Below are 17,622 nucleotides of genomic sequence, written 5' to 3'. Positions count from 1 at the left end.
AGCGCAGCAGCTGTGAAGCAAGGACCATCCTGCAGCTGAGGGTCCCTGGAATGTCCTCCTTCACATAACCAATAAAAGCGGGCCGTTCTTCACGTTGAGATAATTGGGGAAACCAATTTCCCATTGCTCAGCGCAACAGAATGAAGGAATAGAGCATATTTTCAAAGGTGTGCAGAGTACCTGAACATCGTCCCAAAGAAGCAGCCAACAAAAACCTATTTTTAAGGTTCCTCACAGCATTATTTCTCTTCAGAAAGTTCACAGGGCAATCCCTTCCAAAATGGCCTCACTGACAATAAAGAGTTTTCTTTTAGATTTTCGGCTCAGAAACCAAAAGATAAAAAGAAAACCATGAATATCCTATCAAAGTATCAGTTAAATAATTATGGCACCAATTGATGATACTTTTGGAAATTGGTATCATTCTCAAAGCAAACTTCAAACACAACTTTTACAATTTAAAAAGAATTGTATTTCAAGAGTATTTTAGTGAAAAAGGGTAGCACTAGTATATGGACATGTAACACTTAGGAAACTATGTCTTATCAATTTTAGTATTCCCATTAGGCAAGTCACCACCAGGGCAGAGGTGAAAAAACAAAACAGATAAGTCTCTGGGGAAAAAAAATCTATAAATATGAAAGTACTAAGTTATATACCTATTTCTTTAAACCAAAATCACAGGAATTCAGTAAAATAAACTACTGCTAATCACAGATGGAAGTAAAATACCAAACATACCCATTACACACATACATACACACATATAACAACCAAAACCTATCTCATTGGCCTACCATTCTGGCCAGTCCACCATGCTTAAAGACAGACTAACACTGTGATTTAGAGAACAAAGCAAGTTCAAGTATTTCATTTTCTAGACCCATAGATGATCAATCCGATTTTAAGGTTCAAAAGTATAGAACATGAAAGTAAATGTACAGAATCTGCACCAGAAGCCTTGACTCCATCAAGTCACCTTCATTTTCATTCAGTCAGGCAAATAATACTTTACCTAGCAATGTAGCTGAGGCTGCTTGTTACTACTCAGTGTCCACTCTCTCCTCCTCCCTAACAGAACCCCTAATTAACCTGAGGAAAGCAAGACAACTAATTAAAGAACTATCTTTCATTGCCTCCTTACAGCTAGATGAGTCCAGTTTCACAGTTTAGGCCAATGAGACACAAGCATACATGTTCTGAGAAAATTAAGCAAACAAAAATTACTTAAAGGGAGCCAACTGTTTAGAACCAGACACAGAACAATGGCGTACGTCAAGGTCGTATATTGTCACCCTGCTTATTTAACTTATATGCAGAGTACATCTCGAGAAATGCCAGGCTGGATGAAGCACAAGCTGGAATCAAGATTGCCGGGACAAATATCAATAACCTCAGATATGCAGATGACACCACTCTAATGGCAGAAAGCGAAAAGGGACTAAAAAGCCTCTTGATGAAAGCAAGAGAGGAGAGTGAAAAGGCTGGCTTAAAACTCAACATTCAAAAAAACTAAGATCATGGCATCTGGTCCCATCACTTCATGGCAAACAGATGGGGAAACAATGGAAACAGTGACAGACTTTATTTTCTTGGGCTCCAAAATTACTGCAGATGGTGACTGCAGCCATGAAATCAAAAGACACTTGCTCCTTGGAAGAAAAGCTACGACCAACCTAGACAGCATATTAAAAAGCAGAGACATTACTTTGCCAACAAAGATCCGTCTAGTCGAAGCTATGGTTTTTCCAGTAGTCGTGTATGAATGTGAGAGTTGGACCATAAAGAAAGCTGAGCACTGAAGAATTGATGCTTTTGCACTGTGGAGTTGGAGAAGACTCTTGAGAGTCCCTTGGACTGCGAAGAGATCAAACCAGTCAATCCCAAAGGAAATCAATTCTGAATACTCACTGGAGGGACTGATGCTGAGGCTGAAGCTCCAATACTTTAGAGACCTAATGCGAAGAGCCAACTCATTGGAAAAGATGCTGATGCTGGGAAAGATTTAAGGTGGGAGGAGAAGGGGACCAGAGAGAATGAGATGGTTGGATGACATCACCTACTCAACAGACATGAGTTTGAGCAAGTTCTAGGAGATGATGAGGGACAGGGAGGCCTGGTGTGCTGCAGTCCATTGGGTCGCTAAGAGTTGGACATGACTGAGCAACTGAACAACAAGAAGTGACAGATAATTCCATAGTTCTGCATGATACCCTGGTATCTGCCAGAGGGCCAGCTCACTAAGACAAAGAGCCATGGAAATACTGCTGCTCCCTGGCCAGCTCAGGGGTCCTGCTCTTTACCTCTGGGATATATAGACCTCATTATCCCGTATTTCCTTGGGCTGAGCTAGGGAAAGTGGGCACTGGGGAGCTCCCGCCTTTCTGTCTCTTATTGCTCACCCACCCACCCACTCTCATTACATGTCCGCTGAGCACCACACACTGCAGGAATGCCAGGAATAACTTTAATGAACAAAACATAGGAACCATCCTCAAGGAACGGAAAAACAAGAGAAAAGCACAGAAGCAATCACAATGCAATGTGAAAAGATGATGAGTATACATGATGCCTGCTTCCTGTGAGGAGGCTGGGTGCAGCCCAGACTGCTTCATTCCGAGGATCCCGTTTATTCCACAGCCATCACTGCTGGACTTCCTCTCGGTGATACGAACAGCAGAGACCAGTCAGGAGGTGATGGCACAGAGGACAGGAAAGGCTGAGCAGTGAAGTGCACGTTAAACGATCAACAGAATTTTCCCGGATTGAGAGGCGTAGGTGGAAGGTTTCACGCAGAGAATTAACCAGGCGAAAACATCCAGAGACAAGAAAGACCACACACAGTTCATCAGAACAGCATGGCAGAATCCGCTACCAGATCAGTGAACATAGCGACCCTAAGTAGTTTTAAACATCTGAGGGACTGAGCTTTCACAACTAATATCTGAAGGAGAGGTTCTGAGAATGAGCTTAAGGTTGCCACGGGGAAGGATGGGGAAGGATGTTTGGGATAGACGTGTTCAGTGCAGCTTAGTTGGGTCGCTAAGTTGTGTCCGATTCTTTGTGACCCCATGGGCTGCAGCACCCAGGCTTCCCTGTGCTTCACCATCTCTGAGTCTGCTCAAACTCATGTCCATTGAGATGATGACACCATCCAACCATCTCATCCTCTGTTGTCCCTCGTTCCTCCTGCCTTCAATCTTTCTGAGCATCAGGGTCTTTTCTAGACATGTAAACATGGCTATATTTAAACTGGATAACCAATAAGGGAAAAAAAAAATAAAAGATCCGTTAGAATCAAAAACAAATAAATAAAGGAGAGGCTTTGAGAGAAAGACCTGGTGACTTTTCATAACTATTTCTAAATCATGTGGCTTTAAGAAAGGCATGGAAGTATCCCCTAATCTCAAGGACACAATATCAATCCTCCTCTATTTTTAAGCCCAGGTTATTAATATTTATAATTTTAAAAGATTACTTATTGGAGAGTAACAAAAGGATATTAGGAATTTTACAAAAGCATAGCAGAGGACTGGGGGAAAAAAATTTTGCCCAAACTGAAATACTTCTTTAAAATATCCCGACAGTAATATGTTTCCCTTTCAACTTTGAAAAAGATGGTTAGGCAGATTCATGACTTAAAAAATAAAGTTTGCCTTTGGCGGCAGAGTCAATTCTTTCAAACCTAATTTCCACTCCCCTCCCCTTCTGCTTTAGTCATAGAAAGCTGGTTTTATTTGGCCTGGCAATGTGCCCACTTAAACACCACACTGGAGCCTCCTTGAAGACAGTGGTGGCCAAGGAATTCCAACTACAAGTCAGAGAGGAGATTCCAGAAAGCCCCTCTGCAGTTTTTCCTTCCCCTCCTCTTGCAGACATTGCAGCTGGAGCGCCAACAGCACCCTGAGGTTGCGTGGACAGAGGCCTCATCCTCAGGATGCTAAAAACTGGAAGGAGCCCAAGACTCACCCAATGACATGGGACATGGTAGAAACCTCCCCAGATCCAAGCAGTTCCCCTACAGACATTTTATGTGAGAAAATCAAGCCCTGTTTAATTAGATTCCTGTTTCTACTAGACAAACACAAATTTCACTGCAGATGCTAGTGAATATTTAAAGCATACATGGTAAGATCTGGCCAAAAAAAAAAAAAAAGCCATTTCAACTAGATGTACAGTATTAAACCATATTTCCTGATTCTCTCTTTTTTCATCTAAGTCACACATTCTACTTTCTTATTAAACAACCTTTTTAAATCAAAGTAAATCTTTTCTAAATTTTTTCTCTTTGGACACAAGACATCTGGTTCTTGAAATTTCTGGTCTACCCTGAGAGCTGAGTGGGGAGAGTAAGAGGGGCTAGCAGAATAAGCCCCAGAGAGCAGACGTGAGGGGCAGTGTGCAAGGGGGACTGGGAAGTTACACATCGATAACACGGCACAACACAAGCTGTTTATAAAAAGCTTCATTGTGTTTTATAAGCTGGTGAATTGTTAGGTAAGACTCAATTTGGAGGTCTTTGATCTAAACTAATCTCTGGCAGCCGCTGTCGACAGAGAATGACACAGAGACTTAAATGTAACAGCATTCTTATTTTCCTTGATACCGCTGTCATTTTTTTAAAAGGTATAGTTGCTTTACAGTGACTTGCTTGACACAGGTGAGACACATTACATTATTCTTGTGGAAATAGTATCGTCCCCTTCCTCTTCCCCCACCACCAAAATAGCTAGCATAATGTGCCATGGATTATGTCTAACAAAAACAGAATAATTCCATGGACCTGGGATGGTGTGGGGGGGGGATGGGGGGACTTCTGTCTTGACTACAGAAAAGTCAGGATTACCTTCTCCATCTTAACTCAAGGTACAGCTTTTGTTTGAAGCTAGAAATGAAATCCAAATGAAGAAACTAAACAGAATATAATCTATTTCCACTTTTATCTCTGTTCATTTCTTTAAAAAAAAAAAACTATTTCTTTCTATTTAGAACACTTTTGCCAAACTAACAAGCCTATTTTTAAGCCACCACCACCAGACAACTATGGACTCCCTGCTCTATGCTGAATCGTTACACAAACATCGGTTTTCTTTATGGGCAAAACAGCATAGTGAAATGCACATGTCTACATTCAAACCTAGATCTGAATCTTGGTTCTAAGAATTACTGCTGCTCCTGCTGCTAAGTCGCTCTAGTCGTGTCCGACTCTGTGCGACCCCATAGACGGCAGCCCACCAGGCTCCCCTGTCCCTGGGATTCTCCAGGCAAGAACTCTGGAGTGGGTTGCCATTTCCTTCTCCAATGCATGAAAGTGAAAAGTGAAAGTGAAGTCGCTCAGTCGTGTCTGACCCTCAGCGACCCCATGGACTGCAGCCTACCAGGCTCCTCTGTCCATGGGATTTTCCAGGCAAGAGTACTGGAGTGGGGTGCCATTAAACCTCCAGCAGACTAACATCCTTCACTCTGATGTCAGTTCCCACATCTGTAAGATGAAAGTAATACTATCATTCTCTTTCTAGCATTGTTGGAAAAATTAGTGCTAATGTATACATTAGGCCTTTTGCAACTATTACTATAGAAGAAGGCAATGGCTCTGCGGGCATCGAAGAGGGCTCTTATCTGTGCTTAGTTATCAACTGAAACTGTTCATTAAAAGGAAGAATACCACACAAGTTGTCTGGCTGACTCTGAGTTGGCTGCGGCCTGTACATTCACAAAGAAAAATATGTATAAACATGAACACTCAGGCACAAATATCCATCTGGACAGGATGTTAACACCATTCCTCAATCCCTAAGAGTCTTATTCTCTCTTAGAAGCATAAACTCAACCAACTGGTGTATGACACTTAATTTGGGTGAGAGGGAAGGAAGATGGAGAGAAAGAACCATCTCTTTTGAATACAATAAGGACCCATCTCCATAATACCATTCAAGAAGTTTAAAAGATTAAGCAATCAGGACCCTAATGTCCCATATGAATAAAGCACCAAATTCTTGCTTCCTCTCAACTCTTCTAAATCTTCCTGTGGGTTCGGTCCTCTGGCACTGGATTAATGGCACAATTCTACTGAAGACACGTACTCAGGAAAAGGGTAGTGATAAAAAGTGGTTACTTACATCAAGCTGACAGGGGTAAAACTCGCAGAAGAAATGTCCTGACGACATAATGAATCATAAAGCCGAGACTGTTCTGATTCTTACCTTGGTTTAAGCTGGCTAATCATAAAACCCGGCCCATGATTTTTAACGCTCCTACATACCTAGCAAAATTGCTCTTTACCACTTATAAAAATGTACAGTTAATTTTTAGTATTTAATTTTGACTTCTCTATCCTTTCCTTCTGAGAATTTTGTCCCATGTGACAAGGCAATCTTACAGCTAAAAGGTTAAGAGTAAAGCAAGGCTCCTCCCCTCCCAGTCAGGACCAACTTCACCGGGTCCCACGGAGGATGACATGGGATAATCCATGCAAGGTGTTCAGACAGGCACAGAGGAGACACGTGCTTAGGCTTCAATTCATGTGGTCTAGCTACTGAGTCTTGCTTTGCTCTTAACCTTTCAGCTCTAATACTGCCTCATCGAATGGGACACAATTCTCAGAAGGAAAGGACTGAGAAGTCCAAATTAAATACTAAAAATTAACTATACATTTTATAAGTGGTAAAGAGCATTTTTGCTAGGTATGTAGGAGCTATAAAAATCATGGGCCAGGTTTAATGCAAGCATTAAGGGAGGCAATATTCAAGATACAGCCTTAAGACTTGACCATTTTGTAGAAAACAGATGCTAAAAGCATAAAGACACCAGTAATGGCTTCCCTTATACCTCAGTTGGTAAAGAACCTGCCTGCAGTGCAGGAGACTGGGGTTCGATCCCTGGGTCGGGAAGATCCCCTGGAGAAGGAAATGGCAACCCACTCTAGTATCCTCGCCTGGAAAATCTCATGGATGGAGGAGCCTGGTGGGCTACAGTCCATGGGGTCGCAAAGAGTCGGGCACAACTGAGCAACCAACACTTACTCACTTACTTAATAATAACCAATGTGATATATCTATAAAGGGATATCATACAATTTTTCAGCTATCTTTCATCTTCATATACTACTGTCATTCTATAATTTAAATGCCACCTGTTGTTGTTGCTAAGTTACTCATTCGTGTCCGAATGAGTTAGTCTTAATTACCTTCAACTTGGCCATTCTAATTGTCTACTTCTATATCCCGCTGTGATCCCATTAACATGGCCCCCTGAGGTTGATTTCAAGATGTTTATGATCACCTACAGTTGATTCCTCCCTAATTTTTAATGAATTTCTACTGATAAATAATTACTTTAAATAAATTAGCTAATTTCTAGACCATGTAGTTGTTTCCACTAGGAATCCACTGAGCTATATTTATTTTTCACCAGCTGTCTGGATAATTATATTTAGTCCACATTTTTTTTAAAGTCAGTAGAGAACGAATATGTTAATAATTAGCCCCTATTTTTCGGACTTCCATAAATCCTCTTAAAGCTTATGCAAGAGGCTCAGAGTGACAACTGGCTCATTGAGGACTTAGAATCAATTCTTGAGGTAACAAAGCTAAGAGCTACAAGGTAAACAGATCAGTGAATGACTCCAGGCTTCCCAGGTGCGTCCAGGTGTCTTCCTGCAACAAAAATCAAGGGACACTAAATGCAAATCGGCATATGGAACTGAAAGGTTTACCCTAAATTGTCAGTTTTTCAGTAGGGAAAAGGAGCAACAGAAAGAGCCCACAGCAATCTTAACACAGAATTTCCAAAAAACTGGAAGGTTTCCACTTTGTTCTCATATTTACAAATGTAAATCAATTCAGCCAAGACAATGACTTAAGGAAAAAAGTCTACAAAACTTTTGTCTAGACAATAGCTACTGTTTCAAGATTTATGCAACTTGTGCAAAACATTACTTCAAATTCTGTATTTAAAAAGCAACATGGAGGGGCAGGGGTTCCAGGTAAGATGACGGAAGCACATGCCTCTCATTCTCTCCCTTGAATGCCGCTCTAACACCTGGACAGAATACGTGAAGCAGCTATTTGAGGGCTCTGAAAAATACATGATGATGGCAGAAGGGGGAGAAGTGCTAAACTCAAAATACCACCAAACCACTGATGGGGTTTCTCTGTATTTTCTTCCAAAACGCCCCAGCCTGGACTCAAGGCAACCAGACACCTGGAAGTGATCACCAGGATGCAGACAGAGGAAGCAAGTCTGCAAATGCTTTTACGTTCCACCTTAAGAAGCAGGAAAGGGGATTCCTAACCCTGGAGAGAATAAGGAAATTCCCCATTTTTCTTCTTTGTTTCCATTTTCTTGCTTCTTGGCAATCATAAGGTGGTGGCAGGCAGAAGGGACCACAGTCACTAAACCTCTGAGGAAAGGAACCTTTCTTCCTCCCTAATCAGAGGACCAATGGCTCTGGAGATGTAAAGGTAGAAAACATCTAGTGCCGTCTGCATTCTGTCTTCATGCCTCTAGTTTCAGAATGAAGGCAGTCATGAGAAACACAATGCCCATTCTAAAGCCCCACCTTTGTGTCTGGAGGACTTTCAGAAAGGGAACCTAAGGGAAACACGGAGTAATGAAGCAAATGACCTGCACAAACAGAGCCAGCTGATTTCTGACCACGATGCAAAGGCAATTCATAAGAGTGATCCACCAAAAAATTTTAAAGACAGACTGCACTTCTTCAAAATTAAAAATTCTTGCTCTGAAAAAGATACTATTAATGAAGAATGGAAAAATAAGGTACAGACTGGGGAAAATATTTGCAAATCCCATGTTCAATGAAGGATCTGTATCCAGAATATGTTAAAAACCAAAAAAAAAAAAAAAAACACAAAACAAAACAAAACCCTCCAAAACTAAGCAAAGAAAAGAAACAACCCAATTAAAAATGGGCAAAAGGCTTGAACAGACCCTTCACCAGAAAGGACATACAGATGGTCACGAGTAAGCACACGACAAGGGCTGCAGGTAAGCTTCAAGGACGCACAAGAAAAAAAGCTCAACATTGCAGAAATGAAAATTAAAATCAGAGACGTGATTACACATCTACTAAAACGGCTAAAATAAAAGTACTGACAATTCTAAGTGCTGCCAAAGATGCCAAGTGCCTGAAACTCTCTTTCACGCATTGCTGGAGGGAATGCAAATTGATACAGTTAACTCTGGAAAATGGTTTGAAATTTCCTTAGAAAGTTAAATAGACACCTACAAAATAATACAGCCGTTTTACTCCTAGATGTTTACTAAAGAGAAAGGAAAGTGTATGTCCATGTAAAGACACAAAACTTCAGAGCAGCTTTACTTGTAAAACCTGAAAACTAGCATAACCCAAGTGCTCTTAATAGCTGGAATCCTACTCAGCTATTAAAAGGAACGTACTAACAATACCTACAACAACTTAAATGACAACTTCAAAGGCATTCTATTGCACAAAAGAAGCTAGCATCAAAAGACATGCTACATGCCTTCATTTGGGCTTCCCTGGTGGTTCAGATGGCAAAGAATATGCCTGCAATGCAGGAGACCCAAGTTCAATTCAAGGGTCAGGAAGATCCCCTGGAGAAGAGAATGGCTACCCACTCTAGTATTCCTGCCTGGAGAATTCCATGGACAGAGGAGCCTGGCAGGCTACAGTCCGTGGGGTCACAAAGAGTCGGACACACCTGAGTGACTCAACAACAACAACGCTTCCATTTAAATGACATCTTTGCAAAGGCAAAACTACAGGGATGAACAACGCATCAACGGTTGCCAGGATTCACATGTGGCGAGAGAAGGAGGGAACATTCTGAGGTTGTGGGAACAGTTACACAAATCTACACATGTTAAAACCCAAAGAATTGTGTGACGTTAAAAAAAAGGCAACTTGTGTTTCTTGTTAATTTTTTTAACCAACATAAAAATACCTCAAATTTACACTAACATCTTATATAACTAAATTATGTAAATACTGTACTGCACATTGCCAAAGAGATGGGTTTTACAGACAATGGGACAATGGAGTAATGTCATATTATGATTTAAACCAAATTTATTTATAAAACATTTAAAAAGACACCACAAAATCATCTCTTTTCAAAATTAACTGCTCAGCCACAATTAACTGTTAAACATCCAGAAAGCCAGTACTCAGTAGAGCCCAAAAGAGCTAGTCACATAAGCATCTGGCTTTCGAGCTGTTGATGTTGCAAAGCAGGTAAATCAACAGGGACACAGACGTTGAACTTGAAATCATCTGAAGTTTGCCCGCTACAATCGGGTCTCATCTCTATCCCCACAGGGCTTGCCACACCGCCTCCATTTTCTTCAACAGGAAGTACTTAATGCACACGCCACTTGCTTGAACACCTTAAGAGCCATGTATACAAAGGAAAAGGTCAAGGGAACCAGTTTCATTGAGAACATCTGCACTCTGTCACCACAACCACTACAACTGGTTGATGCCTCCACACCTGCCAGCAACTGAGCCTCATTTCTATAAGCCTCGTGTTATAACTGAGGCTCTTCTCAATGGCGCGAGCAGAGGGGAGGAATAGCTCTAAACTGCACTGCTAAACCGAAATGATCCACCCCAGTTTCAAAACACTGTGGTGAAATCGTCTTCTTAATACATGTCTCTGCACTATTTTTGTCACTGTGTTAGTTTTCCATTTCCTCAAAGCATTTTATTACAGAGTCATTTTTGCCTATTTCCAAGAAAATAACTCTGGTGGCTCAGCTGGTAAAGAATCTGCCTGCAATGCGGGAGACCTGGGTTCGATCCCTGGGTTGGGAAGATGCCCTGGAGAAGGGAACAGCTACCCACTCCAGTATTCTGGCCTGGAGAATTCCATGGACTATACAGGCCATGGGGTTGCAAAGAGTCGGACACGACTGAGTGACATCTCGTTAAAGAAAGTAACAGCCACTAAAAGGGTAATGCAGGTGTCAGCCCTCCCCACGTGCATGGATGCTCCTGCTCAGGATGCTCTATATGATTCAGCACTGGCCATTCGACTGCATACAGTAATCACCAATGTGGTACTTTCAAAGGTATTCTTAAAACAGAATCTTTATTTTAATGATGAAGCTATGGATAATTTTCTTCTTCCTATTTTTCTTTACTTCTTGAGGGTTCCCTATACAGAAATGTGAAAATAGTGGAACTTTGCTTTTACTCCTTCTTTGCCATAAATGATGACTATGAACATTATGACTTCACTTTTAATACTTTTAGGGAAACCCGAATTTTTAGCAGCTCTATCCATATAATATCCCACCATCACCACTAAAATCAAGGGTGGGCATGGTTGAGATACAGTAAACTTTCAGATCACATTGCCCTCACCAATTGTTACAAAAATAATTCAGTTACAAACATAAGGAGAGTCTGGTTATTTTTAAATGGGAGAGCCTCCTCTTTGATCTGTTTCACTTGCTGGAGAACACTGCACAGGAACAGACAAAACATTTAATAAGCCCGCTTTGATTATAATGTGTGCTTAGTCGCTCAGTTGTGTCTGAGCAAGATCAGACCCCATGGACTGTAGCCTGCCAGGCTTCTTTGCCCGTGGGATTCTCCAGGCAAGAATACTGGAGTGTGTTGCCATTTCCTCCTCCAGGAGATCTTTCTGACAATTCAAGCCTAAACTATATACTATGTTCTTAATATTTACAAAGTGGTACTTCTTAGGGTTCTTTCAGGCAGGTACTTGAAAATAACCATCCGGATTGTGTGTGACTGAAGCCTGACTCACGCACAGGCAGTGCTGCTCTTTGCTAGATGTCAGAAGGGAAAGGTGATGTCCCACGACACCACGACGGTAGTACTCTTCTTTCTGTGGCCCACGATGCTATGATTCCCATTAGTCTCATTAGCCAGCAAAGACATCTGCATTCAAACTGACAGCAATAAAGAGAAGTTCATCCTCACTCACAACTTCTTTAAGAAAATTTTCCCATTTTATGATTTGAAGCCTAAAGTGAGAGGTTTTTTTCAGGCTGGAGTGTATTACTTATGCTGAGTGTTAAAAAAGCCAGTTAGAGAAGCAGGCTTGAGAAGGTCATTGCAAAGAGACAAATGAAGAAAGGAAAAACCGGATGTCATACGTGAAGACTGGTGATACCAAGTCAGGGGAGGGACTCCGATGGTTCCTAGGTTCTCACCGTGGAAAGCACAGCAGAGGTGTCCTCACCTGAAAAGTAACAGGATTGTAAGAGATACTCCACGAATCCTTGACAACTAAAAACACTGTCATTCTATAATTTTAGAGTAAGATTGAGACCTTTTTAGACAGTGAGTTGCTTAAGGGGATTGTCTTTTTCATCACACTAGCATGGTGCCTGGTACATGAGAGATATTCCATAAATGGTTGCTGAATAGAAAGAATTACAAAAGAAACTGAACTGCATGCAAATGACCATTAACCCCCAGTGGACACCATCCACTGCTCCCTTTAAGTACTCAGAACACTCCTAGTGTTGGCCTCAGCACCGTCTCCTCCACTTCAGGGGTCTATGGAGCTGCACAGTGAGTCTGCAAAAAGACAGCTGATTTCTAAGTTGACAGTAGCGTGTACAGGGAAAAGCCTTTACTCTGCCAATTCTTTACAGTCCATTTGTGTTTGTATTACCAACGTCACCTTCATACCACAGTTCTTTAGGCATCTTTGCAAACAAAGTGTCAGATTTGCTCAGTTCAGTCGTGCATTCGTGTCTGACTCTTTGCGACCCCATGAATCGCAGCACGCCAGGCCTTCCTGTCCATCACCAACTCCCGGAGTTCACTCAGACTCACATCCATCGAGTCAGTGATGCCATCCAGCCATCTCACCCTCTGTCGACCCCTTCTCCTCCTGCCCCCAATCCCTCCCAGCATCAGAGTCTTTTCCAATGAGTCAACTCTTCGCATGAGGTGGCCAAAGTACTGGAGTTTCACTTTAGCATCATTCCTTCCAAAGAAATCCCAGGGCTGATCTCCTTCAGAATGGACTGGTTGGATCTCCTTGCAGTCCAAGGGACTCTCAAGAGTCTTCTCCAACACCACAGTTCAAAAGCATCAATTCTTCGGCGCTCAGCCTTCTTCACAGTCCAACTCTCACATCCGTACATGACCACAGGAAAAACCATAGCCTTGACTAGACGGACCTTTGTTGGCAAAGTAATGTCTCTGCTTTTGAATATGCTATCTAGGTTGGTCATAACTTTTCTTCCAAGGAGTAAGCGTCTTTTAATTTCATGGCTGCACTCACCATCTGTAGTGATTTTGGAGCCCCAAAAAATAAAGTCTGACACTGTTTCCACTGTTTCCCCATCTATTTCCCATCAAGTGATGGGACCGGATGCCATGATCTTCGTTTTCTGAATGTTGAGCTTTAAGCCAACTTTTTCACTCTCCACTTTCACTTTCATCAAGAGGCTTTTGAGTTCCTCTTCACTTTCTGCCATAAGGGTGGTGTCATCTGCATATCTGAGGTGATTGATATTTCTCCCGGCAATCTTGATTCCAGCTTGTGTTTCTTCCAGTCCAGCGTTTCTCATGATGTAATCTGCATATAAGTTAAATAAGCAGGATGACAATATACAGCCTTGACATACTCCTTTTCCTATTTGGAACCAGTCTGTTGTTCCATGTCCAGTTCTAACTGTTGCTTCCTGACCTGCATACAGATTTCTCAAGAGGCAGGTCAAATTTGTAGCTGCTGCTTTAATTAAAACTAGTTAACCTAATCTGTAAGTCTACTAAGTAAACACAGAATGTCACAATAGGGGGAAAGCAAACAGGTGTGACAGCCCCGCCCCACGTTCTGGGCTGTGGAAGGCTCCCACAATCCCCAGGAGGGCTGGGTTCTTAGTGGGACACATACTCAGACCCAGGACCCCAGGCAAGGGCCCTAGTTTCAACCCCAATGTTTAATATTAGTAAATTTCAGTTTATTTCTTCATAGCTTATTAACATGCATGCTTACATGCGCAGTTGTCTCAGTCACATCTGACTCTTTGCAAACCCACAGACTGTAGCCTGCCAGGCTCCTGTGTCCATGGGATTATCCCAGCAAAAACAATGGAGCAGGTTGTCATTTCCTACTCTAAGGGATCTTCACAACCCAGTGTGCTTTGGCAGGCGGATTCTTTACCACTGAGCCACCTGGGAGGCCCCAATAGTTTATTAACAGTTCTAATATTTACTTCCTGCACTCCAACATACACACCCATTTGGGAAAACACAGTTCTAGGTTCTCTGTGATAGCATGTCTGCATTCAAGTTCCTGTTTCAAAGAGAAACCTATACCTCACCCAGTTTATCTAACCTTCTACCAACAAGCAGGACTTTCAAGCCAGATTCCCACCACCCCTACAACCCCTTTCCATATGTAACTTAACTGAGAAAAGACTAGGAAGCAGTTTCAGGCGCAGAAAGACCAAGAGATTCACAATCAGAAAATCTGGGTTCAAAATCTACCATTACCAACCATGTAATTTGGGGCCAGGGAAACAACCATTTCCGAGACCATTTATTTTCAAAATGAGGAAAATTCTATTTTGTTTTACTATCTTGGTTATTATACATATTATTATGAAAGATTAACAGTAATTATGAAGATCAAAGTGGCTTTCTTTCTATAAGTATTAATATATTATAATCTTTATTATACAAATGAATAGTAATTTTATTTATGTATATACACTTTGCATGTAATTAATTTTAGAAAGAAAAGCAATTTTACTTGTTAAGTTCTTAATTGCAAATAATTATTATTTTAAAGACTAAAAATAGTTTTTACTGTTCTCATTCATGTTCTCTCTTTAGTAAGTCATTCTATGAAGCACTAACTCTCAACAGCAGCAAATTCAAAAGACCTCTTTATAAAGTTTCAAGTCATCCATTACTGTAATAAAGTTATTATGCAATTACAAGAATTACACCCCTTTAAGTAGAAAATTACAAAATTCAAAATAAGTATAAAATATAAACTCAAAGTCACCCACAATCCTATCACCCAGAGATAAACTGCTAGTATTGAATAGCTTTTAAAATTGAGATATTATGTAAAGTGCTTTCTGTCCTCTGTAATTTAACATTATTCTGTGCAAATCTCTCTGTCATTTTATGTTCTTCAAAACTCGGATGCCTAATCACAGTATGATAGTCTTCTACGTGTACATGTCACAATTTAACCACTTTTTCACTATATGACATGTAGACTGCACCAAATTTTTATGTTATAAATACTAAAGCAATGAATATTCTTGAAATTTTTATAAAACTGTTCTTTGTGGAATCAAGTCCTAGACAGTAGGACATAACCAGTTTGAAATTTTTTGGCACATACTGTAAAACTGACGTTTATAAAGTTCATGCAGTAAAACCCCACTTAACCACAGTAATAGGTTAATAATTGGTTTAGAAATTAACAAGGCTGATTTAAGCAGCAGCCCATAAACACACACATACCCCACCTCGGCCATTTCATTTGACATTAATATGATGCATTTTCTTTTATCAACTTCCTGATGGAGGGTCAATGTCTTTTTCATGAACAGTCTCCAGATTGACGGTTAGGCTATCATTCTCACACAAACCACAATCCCCCCCAAAAAAACAAACCATCATCCTCAACTTCCAATTACCCTTTTTTATTAGAGTGGAGTACGAACTCAAAGACTCTCAAGACTCAAGCTAAAAAATCTTTATAGAAGTTTAATTATTCCTGCAATCCTTTAGATTGCCATGACCATATCTAACTTAACAACATTCCTCTTGGAGACTTGCCTTTGGAGGCTTTCCAAAGTATTTAGCATATTTCTATAGAAAAATAATGCTCACATTTAATCAGATTACATAACATTTTAATTATGCAATTACAATACCAAGTACCATAGACAAAAACAGGTTGTTTTAAACAAAACTGATTCATGATCAACATTCAACACGACCAGCCTACCCCGAAGAACGTGGGGGTCTAGAGGGTGGCTGCCATTTGAAGGTGTTGGCGTTGCAGACAACCATGAACTTGGCAGCAGAAGGAAGCAGGGAAGCAGAGGTCACCAAAGAGAGCTCTCATCTCTCAGCACCTTGAGAGAATGAGCATTACGTTTCAAAAGCCATTTATTAACCCTGATGTATTATATGTAGATGCGGAATAAATTCACACAACACAAACTGCCTCTGAACTGAAAGGAAGAGCAGTGCACAGACAAAGACTTGCTCAGTGGAGGCCAAGGGCAACAGGCCACGGTGTCTCTCCTATTTCCCCTCTTCCATCCAGGTGCAAATGTTGGATCTCAGGCTTGGTCTCCACCCCTCCTCCCTTTTGTATCTAAATTCAGCCAACAGTTGATCTCATCCCGACTCAAAGCTTCAAATATCATGTATGTAGTGAAGACCCACAAATTTAGAACTCTATATAACCTGGACTTCCCTAGTGGGACAGTGAATAGGAACCCACCTGCCAATGCAAGAGACATGGGTTCAACCCCTGGACCAGGAAGATCCTATATGCTGTGGAGCAACTAAGCTCATGTGCCACAAGTACTGATCCTGTGGAGCCCACAGGCCACGACTACTGAGTCCATGCACCCTAGAGCCCGTAGTCCACAACAAGAGGAGCTGCAGTGGTGGGAAAGCCACACACCGCCACCAGAAAGTACCCCCCACTCCGCACAGCTAGAGAAAGCCCGCACAAAGCAACGAAGACCCAGCACAGCCAAGTAAACAAATCAGTAAATTTATTTTAAGAAAATACAATACTCACAGCTGGGGAATGACAACAGGCCACTACCCCAAAAGCTTTATTTTATAGATGCGAACTTAAAGGCCCAAAAAGTTTATGTAATTTAACTAAGGCCATGAGAACACAGCCTCTAATGTAAATGTCTATGATGTACAAGCAGACCCACCAGTCACCTCCTGGGTCCCTTCTTCTTTTGTTTATATACAACTTATCTCTTGCAAGTGTTTGGAGAACCTGACTGAGTTAATATCAGAGACGTGTACTTTTTTCATTTGGAGTTAATATCAGAGATGTGTACTTTTTTCGCTTGGGGTATGTAAGTAAACTTTCAGCAAGAGACTTCCTGCCATGTCTCCAATTCCACAGTCACCTGAAAGCCCACGACTAGTTTGGAGGCAGCTAAAGTGTCAAAGATTCTCAGCAGTCGGAAAATTCAAAGTCTAGTTGCCCAGATTCAAAATCCTGAAGTCACTCTAGGAAGCTATTGCTGCACACGTGGCTTCCTCCTTCTATTAACCCTTACCTATCAGAATCTTCTGTAAACTTCCAGGGCAGAGACAAAAAGAGAGAGTAGCGGGGTGTCCATAATTTGGTAACTCATCTGGTTTAATATATATAGTTCAAAGGTTCATCACAAATGCAGTCATGGAAGGCCCCACCCAGAAAGCTCCCCAAGGTAAACTTCCCACAGAAGTGAAGTAATGTTACCTCACCAATTTCATCTTTTAATTTCCCTGCCCCAATCTGAAGACCCTAGTGCTTACAAAGACTCAGGCATCACTTCATTAAGCTCATGCTGGCAGGGGCCTATCAGGCACCCAGGCTGTTGCCCCCAGACCTTGAAGCTGTCAAATCAGCCAGGTTCCCCCTC

General features: G+C 41.4%; 1 protein-coding gene across 11 annotated transcripts in view; it reads right to left on the bottom strand.

The window, feature by feature from the left end:
* Positions 1-17,622, bottom strand: part of SIPA1L1 (signal induced proliferation associated 1 like 1) — a 521,546-nt gene that overhangs the window by 234,570 nt on the left and 269,354 nt on the right. Inside the window, exon 1 of one of the 11 annotated variants that reach the window (XM_070797801.1) lies at positions 12,127-12,149. The exons of the other annotated variants lie outside the window; for them this stretch is intronic. The gene's annotated coding sequence lies outside the window, so the exon portion shown is untranslated. Of the gene's footprint in view, positions 1-12,126; positions 12,150-17,622 lie in introns of those variants that run through there. 11 annotated transcript variants of the gene reach the window in all.

Source organism: Bos indicus, chromosome 10 (genome assembly GCF_029378745.1).
Source record: "Bos indicus isolate NIAB-ARS_2022 breed Sahiwal x Tharparkar chromosome 10, NIAB-ARS_B.indTharparkar_mat_pri_1.0, whole genome shotgun sequence".
Taxonomy (NCBI): Eukaryota; Metazoa; Chordata; class Mammalia; order Artiodactyla; family Bovidae; genus Bos; species Bos indicus.
Note: the sequence above shows the minus strand (reverse complement) of the source record. Positions and strands in the feature narration are given on the sequence as shown.